This window comes from Hyaena hyaena, unplaced genomic scaffold, assembly GCF_003009895.1.
Source record: "Hyaena hyaena isolate Hyena2069 unplaced genomic scaffold, ASM300989v1 scaffold_1525, whole genome shotgun sequence".
In the NCBI taxonomy this organism is placed as follows: Eukaryota; Metazoa; Chordata; class Mammalia; order Carnivora; family Hyaenidae; genus Hyaena; species Hyaena hyaena.
The window spans coordinates 81,592-91,707 of record NW_024082161.1 but is presented as its reverse complement, the minus strand read 5'-3'; positions in this window follow the sequence as shown (position 1 = coordinate 91,707).

The following is a 10,116-nucleotide window of genomic DNA, read 5'->3' as shown; positions in this document are numbered from 1 at the left end:
TCAAACTCAGAATCCTGAGACCAAGAGTTGCTTGCTCCACTGACTGAGCACTCCAGGCATCCCTAACGTGTTCCCTTCTTCACACTCCAGGATGAAAGAAGCAGCTCTTAAATCTTGAGAGGTCAATGCAATACAACCATAAAAGTCCTTAGCAACATATAGATTTGGGGAAAAAATATTAACATGGACCAATGGCACAATTTACACTACAGAAGAATGCGACCATGGCGAATGTTGGACCATTTTCCTGTTGTTTGGCTCACTGATATGGAAAGCTGGCTGAATAAACATGCCCTTGCTGTCATCTGTGCTCCTTAGCATTGAAAATCCACAGTAGGCTTATAGCTCTTCAAATGCTAATGTCACCAGGGTAGGAGCAACATTAGCTTTGACCCTGGTGTGTAGATGGCAGCATATAACACTGGGAGCTGAACGATGTTCTCATGAGGGGATCAGCCTCACCCAGTGTTGTAAGCAGCAGCCCATGACACAGGCCACCCGGTGCTATGTTGCCACCAGGACAGATTGAAATGATAAGGAACTTGGAAGTAGTGAACACTTACGGCTTAGCCTAATACTGGCCTTGCAAAAACAGTGGCTATTTTGTTATCAGAGTCCCTACCTTCCTCCAAAGATCCCAGTTGATACTGATGAAGCTAACTTAATTGCATAGAAATTCCACAGAGACTACATGGACACAAAGCACTGATAATACGAAGCACACATACACCATCCATCATTTTTCCAGACTCACATCCAGGTCACTTTATGCGCAGCTCTGATCACAACTGTCTTTTAGAAAAGACTGAATACATGTGGTATAGCCTAAACCGTGAGTTCTGTTCAACAATGCATAAAAGCTAATGCTGAAAAGCACTATGGGGATACATAGCCACTCACGGCCAACATTGGATGCACTCCATTGCCTTGAAATATAGAGCTCTCTTGTGGGTATCTCTATGGACACTCAACTAAGAGTTGTTAGAAAGAATGGCGGGCTGCCATAACAAAATACCATACGTTGGGTGGTTTAAACAACAGAAATTTATTTCCTCACAGTTTGGAGCCTGGAAGTCTGAGATGAGAGGGCCAGCATGGTCCAGTTCTGGGGAGAGCCCTCTTCCTGGCTTGCAGATGGCTGCCTTCTTGCTGTGTGTTCCCATGGCCTTTACTCAGTGCATTCACGGAGAGGGAGGGAGGAAGCAAGGGAGCGAGAGATCTTCTTCTAGTAAGGCCATCAATTCTAATCCTATTGGATTAGGAACCTAACCTTTATGACCTCTTAAAAGAAATTTTATAGTGTTTATTTATTTGTGTGTGTGTGTGTGAGAGAGAGAGAGGGAGAGAGGGAGAGAGAATGAGTGGGAGAACAGCAGGTAGAAACAGAGACACAGGATCTGAAGCAGGTTTCAGGCTCTGAGCTGTTAGTGTGATGCAGGGGTCAAACTCATGGGCCATGAGATCATGACCTGAGCTGAAGTCAAATGCCCAACTGACTGAGCCACCCAGGTCCCCCCTTTATGCCTTCTTTTAATCTTAATTAACCACCTAAAAGCCCTATCTCCAATTACAGTCAACATTAGAGGCTCAGGTTTCAATATGTGCATTTGAGAGAGGAGGGGGGGTTCACAATTCAGGCCATAACGCCTATAAGCATAGATAAGAAATATTTAATTATCAGCAAGAAGGGAAGCCTGGTTGGCTCAATCAGAAAAGCATGTGACTCTTGATCTTGGGGTTTTAAGTTTGAGCCCCATGGTGGGTGTAATGATCACTTAAATAAACTCATAAATAAATAGATAAATAAATATCAGCAACGAAATTTTAGGATGCACATCAGAGTTAAGAGTCACATCAGAAGAACTTGGAAAATGGAGCCATCTATTCAGAAAACAAAACATGGCATCCTTATCTGATACTGCATGCCCCTCTAACAGTAAATATACATACTGGTCCTGTGCCAATGGCTTTTTTCTTTCAATTGAGGTAAAAATCCATGTAACAAAAGTCACCATTTAATCCATGTCTAAGTGCATAATTCAGGGACTTCCAGTACTTTCACAAGGTTGTGCAACCATCACTACTATCCAATTCTAAAACATTTTTATCACTCAAAAAAGAAACCCTGCACCTGTTAAGTGGTCACTTTCTATTCTCCCTACCTCTAGTCCCTGGACTGGTCTTCTGAAGTTCAGAAAAGTTAGGAAGAAGTTCTAGTTCTCTCCACTGAGGAAAAAAAAAAATAATGATGCTACTGAAAAACCTACTGGTACCAGTAACTCAGAGTTTAACATAGAAATTGAGGCTTTGTCTTAATTCATCAAGGAAAGAACAACTCTACAGAAACATGAAGTCCAAGATCATAATCTCAGTTTCCACTTTATCTCCAAATGTTATACCAAACAGCTTTAAAAAAAAGTTATAGATATCATGTCCTCATACACCCTCCTCAACAAAGCAGATTTCATGTTGAAATACATTTAGGAAATCTAAGTCAAACTGTTAACAGATTTCTTTGCCAAGCAAAGAGGATGAATAGAGCACGGTCAGGGAGATTTTGGTTTCTGTTTTAATTATCAGTGTAGAACACCAGTTACAACCTGGTGTTTTTCACAACAAATGGACCAAAATTTGAGATGGATTTTATTTTTGAAAGAAGTTGAACCAGTAATATATTTCTTGCAAACTTCATACAAAGTGTATAGATTTCTAACTTCACTTAAAAATACTGGGTTAAGGGGTGCCTGGGTGGCTCAGTCTGTTAAGTGTCCGACTTTGGCTCAGGTCATGATCTCATGGTTCGTGGGTTTGAGCCCTGCATCAGGCTCTGTGCTGACAGCTAGCTCAGAGCCTGGAGCCTGCTTCTAATTCTGTGTCTCCCTCTCTCTCTAACCCTCCCCTGCTCACGCTGTCTCTCTCTCTCTCTCAAAAATAAATAAAACATTAAAAAAAAAACACTGGGTTAAGTGACAACTCTGGGACTTTATCGCTATTGGCAACAATTGGGTAGAGATGAGAGACAATTGCTGTTTTCAGAAGTATTATGCATATCCAACTTTACCACAGTCCCCATTGAGTCCACTTCTTTCAGGTATTAACTCCTTAACCCCTGATGGCACTTGAATTTGCTTCTTCTGTTGCAGAACAGCTTCTACAGACAGATAGCAGAGGTACATTCTTTTAACCACACTTCAAGCACAATGCCTCTATCTAAATGGCAGGCAGATATGAAGCATCATCCAATTTTTTACCACAATCTCAAACCTTCCAATACTCAACATGAATGATGAGTACTACTCCTATGGATCTAGAGACTAGATTGGAAAGTACAAAGTTTTTGAGTAGTGGGCCAGTGACTAAATCTCACTATTTTGAAAGGTATACAGAAATTTTGCCTGAGTGGCAAATGGTCATTGCATATTGGTCTCATCGTAGGTACACAGAAACTCACTTAGAACAAAAAAAAAAAAAAAAAAAAAAAAATTCTGAGAGCCATGAGGAGGGAAAAATGTGAGCAACAGTAAATAGTTTACAAAAATGAGTCTATTTGCATATGTATGTCTCTCTCATGTAGATACAAACATAGATACTGGTACAGATATATATCTAGGTATAGTTATAGAATGTACATACTCATACTAGTTGAGAAGAGATCATTTACCAACATCAGAGGAAGCAAGTGAAGCATAGAGTTTATAAAAATTGCACATCTGCCCAGTAGAAGGACAATAACTAGAATTTCCTTAAATTCCATTTGTTGACATACTGCTAGAAACTATTCTAAAGTTATTTCAAATATACGAATTTCTGACCACTCCATTTAAATAAAAAAAGCAATCAATTTTCCAAAATTATTTTATGTACATTTCAACTCTCTTCTAAAACTGAGCAATATAGTTATTCTTCAGTTAATGTTGTTAATCAAGTTTTTACTGAATATCCCAAGTTTTTATTAGCAGCTGCATGCCATGCTGTAATTTGTTTTATTGTTTATGACTATAAAACATGTTACTCATGTTGAATAGTGTAAGTGATTCAGTATAATCACATGGAGAAGAACAGATTGAATCATGAGGATTACTTTTAGGAGGAAAAATTTATTTTTTTGGGAAGAATATACTTTAAGAAGTTCTAGGAAGCAAAGAGTAAGACCCTAAGAGCAAAAACCAACAAAAGCAGAGGGCAAGGAGAGGAATCTTTCTTTCATGAAAGAGCAGGTAAAGAGAGTCTAAAGTTGACCAAATGCAAAATCATGTTTCCTGTGGGTGAATTTCTTTCTTTCTTTCTTTCTTTTTTTAAATGTTTCATTTGTTTCTGAGAGAGAGAGAGAGAGACAGTGTGAGCAGAGGAGGGTCAGAGAGAGAGGGAGACACAGAATCAGAAGCAGGCTCCAGGCTCTGAGCTAGTTGTCAACACAGAGGCTTATGCGGGGCTCAAACCCACGAACCGCGTGATCATGACCTGAGCCGAAGTCGGACGCTTAGGCGACTGAGCCACCCAGGTGCTCCGGGTGAATTTCTTTTTTAAGTTTATTTATTTATTTTGAAAAAAAGAAAGAGCATTAGCAGAGGAGGGACGGAGCAGAGCGGGGAGGGGAAAGTGTGAGAGAGAATCCCAAGCAGGCTCCGTGCTGACAGCTCCAAACCATGAACCATGAGATCACAACCTGAGCTGAAATCAAGAGTCTGACACTTGAGTAACTGAGCCACCCAGGTGCCCCTGTGAGTGAATTTCTTAATGGAGAAATAAAAATGTGCAGCTGAGTTGATGTAGGGCAAAAAAGAACATGGTAGAATGTCCATGATTTACTTTAAACTTCTTCAGCATAGAAACGGTGATACTGTGTATATGCCAGTTAATTCAACTTCAGCTCTGAGGCAAACTATTGACCTAAAAATGCACCATGCAGGGTGGTCAGCTAGTTTGTTCCGAAAGCTCTCCCTACCTCCATCAACATTTGAGGCTTTTAGCATGACACCGGTAATTAACACATCAAAAATGGATTTTCTTTGGTGAAATTAAAGGCTTAAGTAGCATGATGAATTTTTGAAAATGGATTTCATTGGTGAAATTAAAAGGTCTTCATTTTATGTGAATTGGCTGAGATATTGCATGAACAAGTATTATCGGTTAAACTGTATCCCTTAAAAACACATGTTGATGTCTTAACCCCCAGTACCTCAGAAAGTAGCCTTATTTGGAAATAAGATTAGTGCACATGTAATTAGCTAAGATAAAGTCACTGCCAAAAATGACAGTTGTCCTTTAAAAGGAAGAGAGAATCCTACACAGGTAGTCTGCCATGTGAAGATGGAGGCAGAGACTGGATTTACACAGCTATAAACCAAGGAATCCCAAGCATTGAAGCCCGACCACCAGAGCAGGCAAAGAAAGATTCTACCCAGAGTCTCACAGATAGCATGGCCCTGTCGACATCTGGATTTTGAACTTCTAGTCTCCAGAACTATGAGAGAATATATTTCTGTTGATTTCAGACATCTAATTTGTGGTACTTTATTACTTTGAAACTAATATACAAGATATAGGATTCTGGAGAGGACCAGACCCTGCACCTTAGGGATGGAATCTATATTAGTTAAGGTTCTTCAGAGAAACAAAACTAATAGTGTGTGTGTGTGTGTGTGTGTGTGTGTGTCTTTCAATGTGTGGATTACAAAATTTTATGATAAGGAATTGGCTCATGCAACTGTGAAGTTTGGTAGGTCCCCAGATCTGTAAGTTGAGTCAGGAAGTTGGAGACCCATAGCGTAGTTCCAGTCTGAAGGCTAACAGACTCAAAACACAGAAAGAGTCAATGTTTCCATTCTAGTCCAAAGGCAGGAAAAAATTGATGTTTAAATCTGAAAGGCAGGTAAGCACGAAGAATTCTCTCTTACTTAGGGGAGAGTTAATCTTTTTCTTTCATTCAGTCCTTCAAATGATTTGATGAGGTCTACCCACATTATGGAGTAATCTTCTCTAATCAGTCTAGCAATTTATGTTAATTTATGTTACTCTCATATGAAAACACCCTCACAGAAACACTCAGAATAATATCTGACCAAATACCTGGGCACCTTGTAGCCCATTCAAGTTGACACATAAAATTAACTTTCACAGCATTGAAGTTTGATCTCTCAAGAAGTCTGGTGTCCCACCATTAGTTTAGGGGGATTGATGGTTACCTGGGACACCTGTAAAGTTCATGGAATCTTGTCTCTGAAATATAGTCATTTCTACCTAAGTGAACCTTTTGTACAAGGTGTGGTTGAAGCATCTGAAAGGATGAAATATTAGAACTTGTTAAATTATACACTTATGAACAGTGCTGGCCCAGCATACTAATGAATGTTTGTTTAATAAATTTTCATTTTTGTGGCAGAATTTGAAGTAAGGCTTATTTTCATTTATATCCTGATAGCAAGTTTGGGGAGAAAGTGGTTAACCCTCACAATTCTCAGACTTCTTCTGTGTCACAGTAACTACCAAAAAGAGTGTCAAAGTTGTACATGACTAAATTTCTGGGAAGAGCTTTAGCTTTTCACAGGCTGAGAAACTGTCAGCATTTCAGCCATTTTCACTTGATTCCAGGGACAAGGCATTCCCGGTTGGTATTTAGGTCATGTTACTCATTTAATTGCAATATGACCTTGGTCTATTACCCTTTCCAAGCCTTAGTTTGGTCACTTGTAAAATGGGGAAAATAAAAGTACCTATCTTGCGTAGTATTGTGAAAATTAGGTATAATAATTCAGGTAACATTTATTTTAATGCCTGTGACATTTTAACTACTTATTAAAAGCTGCCATTATTATTATTAATCTTACATGATGTTTGACAGGCCAGAATAATAATTGAAGAGAAACAAATGAGAATGATGATTAAAGGCACAGAGAAAATAAGAGATGGATTCATTTTCTATCATCATTGTAACAAACTACCACAAATTTGGCAGCTAAAACAGACACAAATTTATTATCTTATAGATATATAGGCCTAAAGTCTATCTAGACCACAAATATTTGGATAAAGTCTTCTTAGAATTACACAGAGCTAGGACTAAGGAGAGAGACACTTCTCCCTCCAAAAATACCCATATTGAGAGACTTGGGAAGCAGGGCCAACTGGTACCTTACAGCCCACTTTTAGGCCCATCTCAGTGTAGCCTGGCTTCTGGCCACATGTCACAGAGCAGAGTGCCACAAAGAGTGCTTTCTTCAATACTTTCCACTAAAAAACTTATTTTAAAAGGATGATTCAGGGGAGCCTTGGTGTATCAGTCAGTTAAACATCCAACTCTTCATTTTGGCTTGGGTCATAGTCTCATAATCGTGAGATCGAGCCCCATGGCAGGCTCCATGCTGGGTGTGGAGTCTGCCTAAGGTTCTCTCTCTCTCTCTCTCTCTCTCTCTCTCTCTTCCTCTCTCACTCTCTCTCCCCCCCCACTCCCACTCCCACATGCTCCCTCCCTCTTTCTCTCACTCTCAGAAAAGGAAAGAATGATTCAGATGGATTAAGCATCCCAGTTCTAAAACAATAATGTCTTTCTACTCTTGAGTTGACTAGACTGTTTGAAATCATATTATTCAGAGAGTTATACTTGAAATATTGTTAAAATGTCCATACTACCCAGAGCAATCTACAGATTTAATGCAATCCCCATCAAAATACCAACAGCTTTTTTCAAAGAACTAGAGTAGACAATCCTAAAATTTGTATAGAACCACAGAAGACCCTGAATAGCCAAATCAATTATGAAAAAGAAGAACAAAAAGGAAGTATTTTTTCAAGATATTCTACAAAGCTGTAGTCATCAAGATAGTGTGGTACTGGCACAAAAATAGACCCATAAATCAATGGAACAGAATAGAGAGCCCATAAATAAAACAATTATATGATCAATTAATCTATGACAAAAGAGGCAAGAATATGCAATGGGAAAAAGATGGTCTCTTCAACAAATGATGCTGCTGGAAGAACTGGATAGCTACCTGCAAAAGAATGAAACTGGACCACTTTCTCACAACATACACACAAATAATCTCAAAATGGGTTAAAGACTTAACTATGGGATCTAAAACCATATAAACCCTTGCAGAGAACACAGGCAGTAATCTCTCTGACATTGGCCATAGCAACAATTTTCTAGATACATCTCCTGAGGCAAGGGAAACAAAAGCAGAATAAACTATTGGGACTACATCAAAATAAAAAGCTCCTGCACAGCAAAGGAAACAATATAACTAAAAGACAACTTATGGAATGGGAGAAGATATTTGCAAATGATGTATCTGATAAAGAATTAATATCAAGAAAATATAAAAACCTTATAAAATTCAATATCCAAAAAAAAACCCCCAATATAATTTATTTTAAAAATGGGCAGAAGATATGAACAAACATTTCTCCAAAGAAGACATCCAGATGGCCAACAGAGACATGAAAAGATGTTCAGCATTACTCATCATCAGGGAAATATGAATCAAAACCACAATGAGATATCAACTTCACATCTGTCAGAGTGTCTAAAACCAAAAACACAAGAAACAACAAGTGTTCGTGAGGATGTGGAGAAAAAGAAACGCTAGTGCACTGTTGGTGGGAATGCAAACTGGTGTAGTCTCTGTGGAAAATAGTATGGTGGTTTCTCAAAATATTCAAAACAGAAATACCCCGTGATCCAGTTATTCCACTACTGAGTGTTTACTCAAAGAATATGAAAACACTAACTAGAAAAGATATATATACTCTTATGTTTATTGCAGCATTATTTACAATAGCCAAATTATGGAAGCAACCCAAGTGTCCATCAATAGATGAATGGATAAAGAAGATATGGTACATACATAATGGTACATATATAATATACAATGGAATACTATTCAGCCAAATAAAAGAATGAAATCTTGGTATTTGCAGCAACACGATGGATCTGGAGACTATAATGCTAAGGGAAATAAGCCAGAGAAAAATGTATACCATATGATTTCACTCATATGTGGAATATAAGAAACAAAACAAATGGGCAAAGAAAGAAAAGAGACAAACAAAAATCCATATTCTTAACAATAGAGAACAGATAGTCACCAAAGGGAATGTGGGGGGATATGGGTGAAATAGGTAAAGAGATTAAAAGAGTTCACTTGGGGTGCCTGGGTGGCTCAGTCAGTTAAGTGTCTGACTTCGGCTCAGGTCATGATCTCACGGTTCGTGGGTTCGAGCCCCGTGTGGGGCTCTGTGCTGACAGCTAGCTCAGAGACTGGAGCCTGTTTCAGATTCTGTATCTCCCTCTCTCTCTCTCTGACCGTTCCCTGTTCATGCTGTCTCTCTGTCTCTCTCTCTCTCTCTCAGAAATAAATAAAACATAAAAAAAACATTTTTTAAAATAAAAGAGTTCACTTATCATGGTGAGCACCGATTAATGTATAGAAGTGTTGAATCACTACATTGTACACCTGAAACTAATATAGCTTTGTATGTTAACTACACTGGAATTAAACATTTTTAAAGTTATTTTTAATTAGGAAGGAAGGAAGAAAGGAAGGAAGGAAGAAGGAATGAGATGTACTTTGGACTAGCAACTCTGTTAAATGCAAATACCACAGGTTAAAGGGAACCTTTACCAGGCACTCATCTCTTGAACAAGACAATGATTATACCAGAACTTTTTCAAAGAGTCTATGTTTTTTTTTTTTAATATTTTTATTTATTTCTAGGAGAGAGAGAGATAGTGTGAGCAGGGGAAGGTCAGAGAGAGAGGGAGACACAGACTCTGAAACAGGCTCTGAAACAGACTGGCAGTCAGCACAGAGCCTGACGCGGGGCTCGAACCCATGAACCGCGAGATCATGACCTAAGTGAAAGTCGGACGCTTAACCAACTAAGCCACCCAGGCGCCCCAAAGAGTCTATGTTTTTAAGGAGAATCATGGAGAATAAGCAAAAGTAAAGGTGAGAAGCACTTTCCTTACCAGAAAAATCAGAAGTACCTAAGACAAGTTTCACCTACTTCAGAATTTTGCCAACGGATAATTTTCCCCTCATGTTGTGACTTTCTTCACTATAAAAATCCTTAAAATTTTCTCTTCCTAAACTTCCCCTTAACTATTCAATTTTA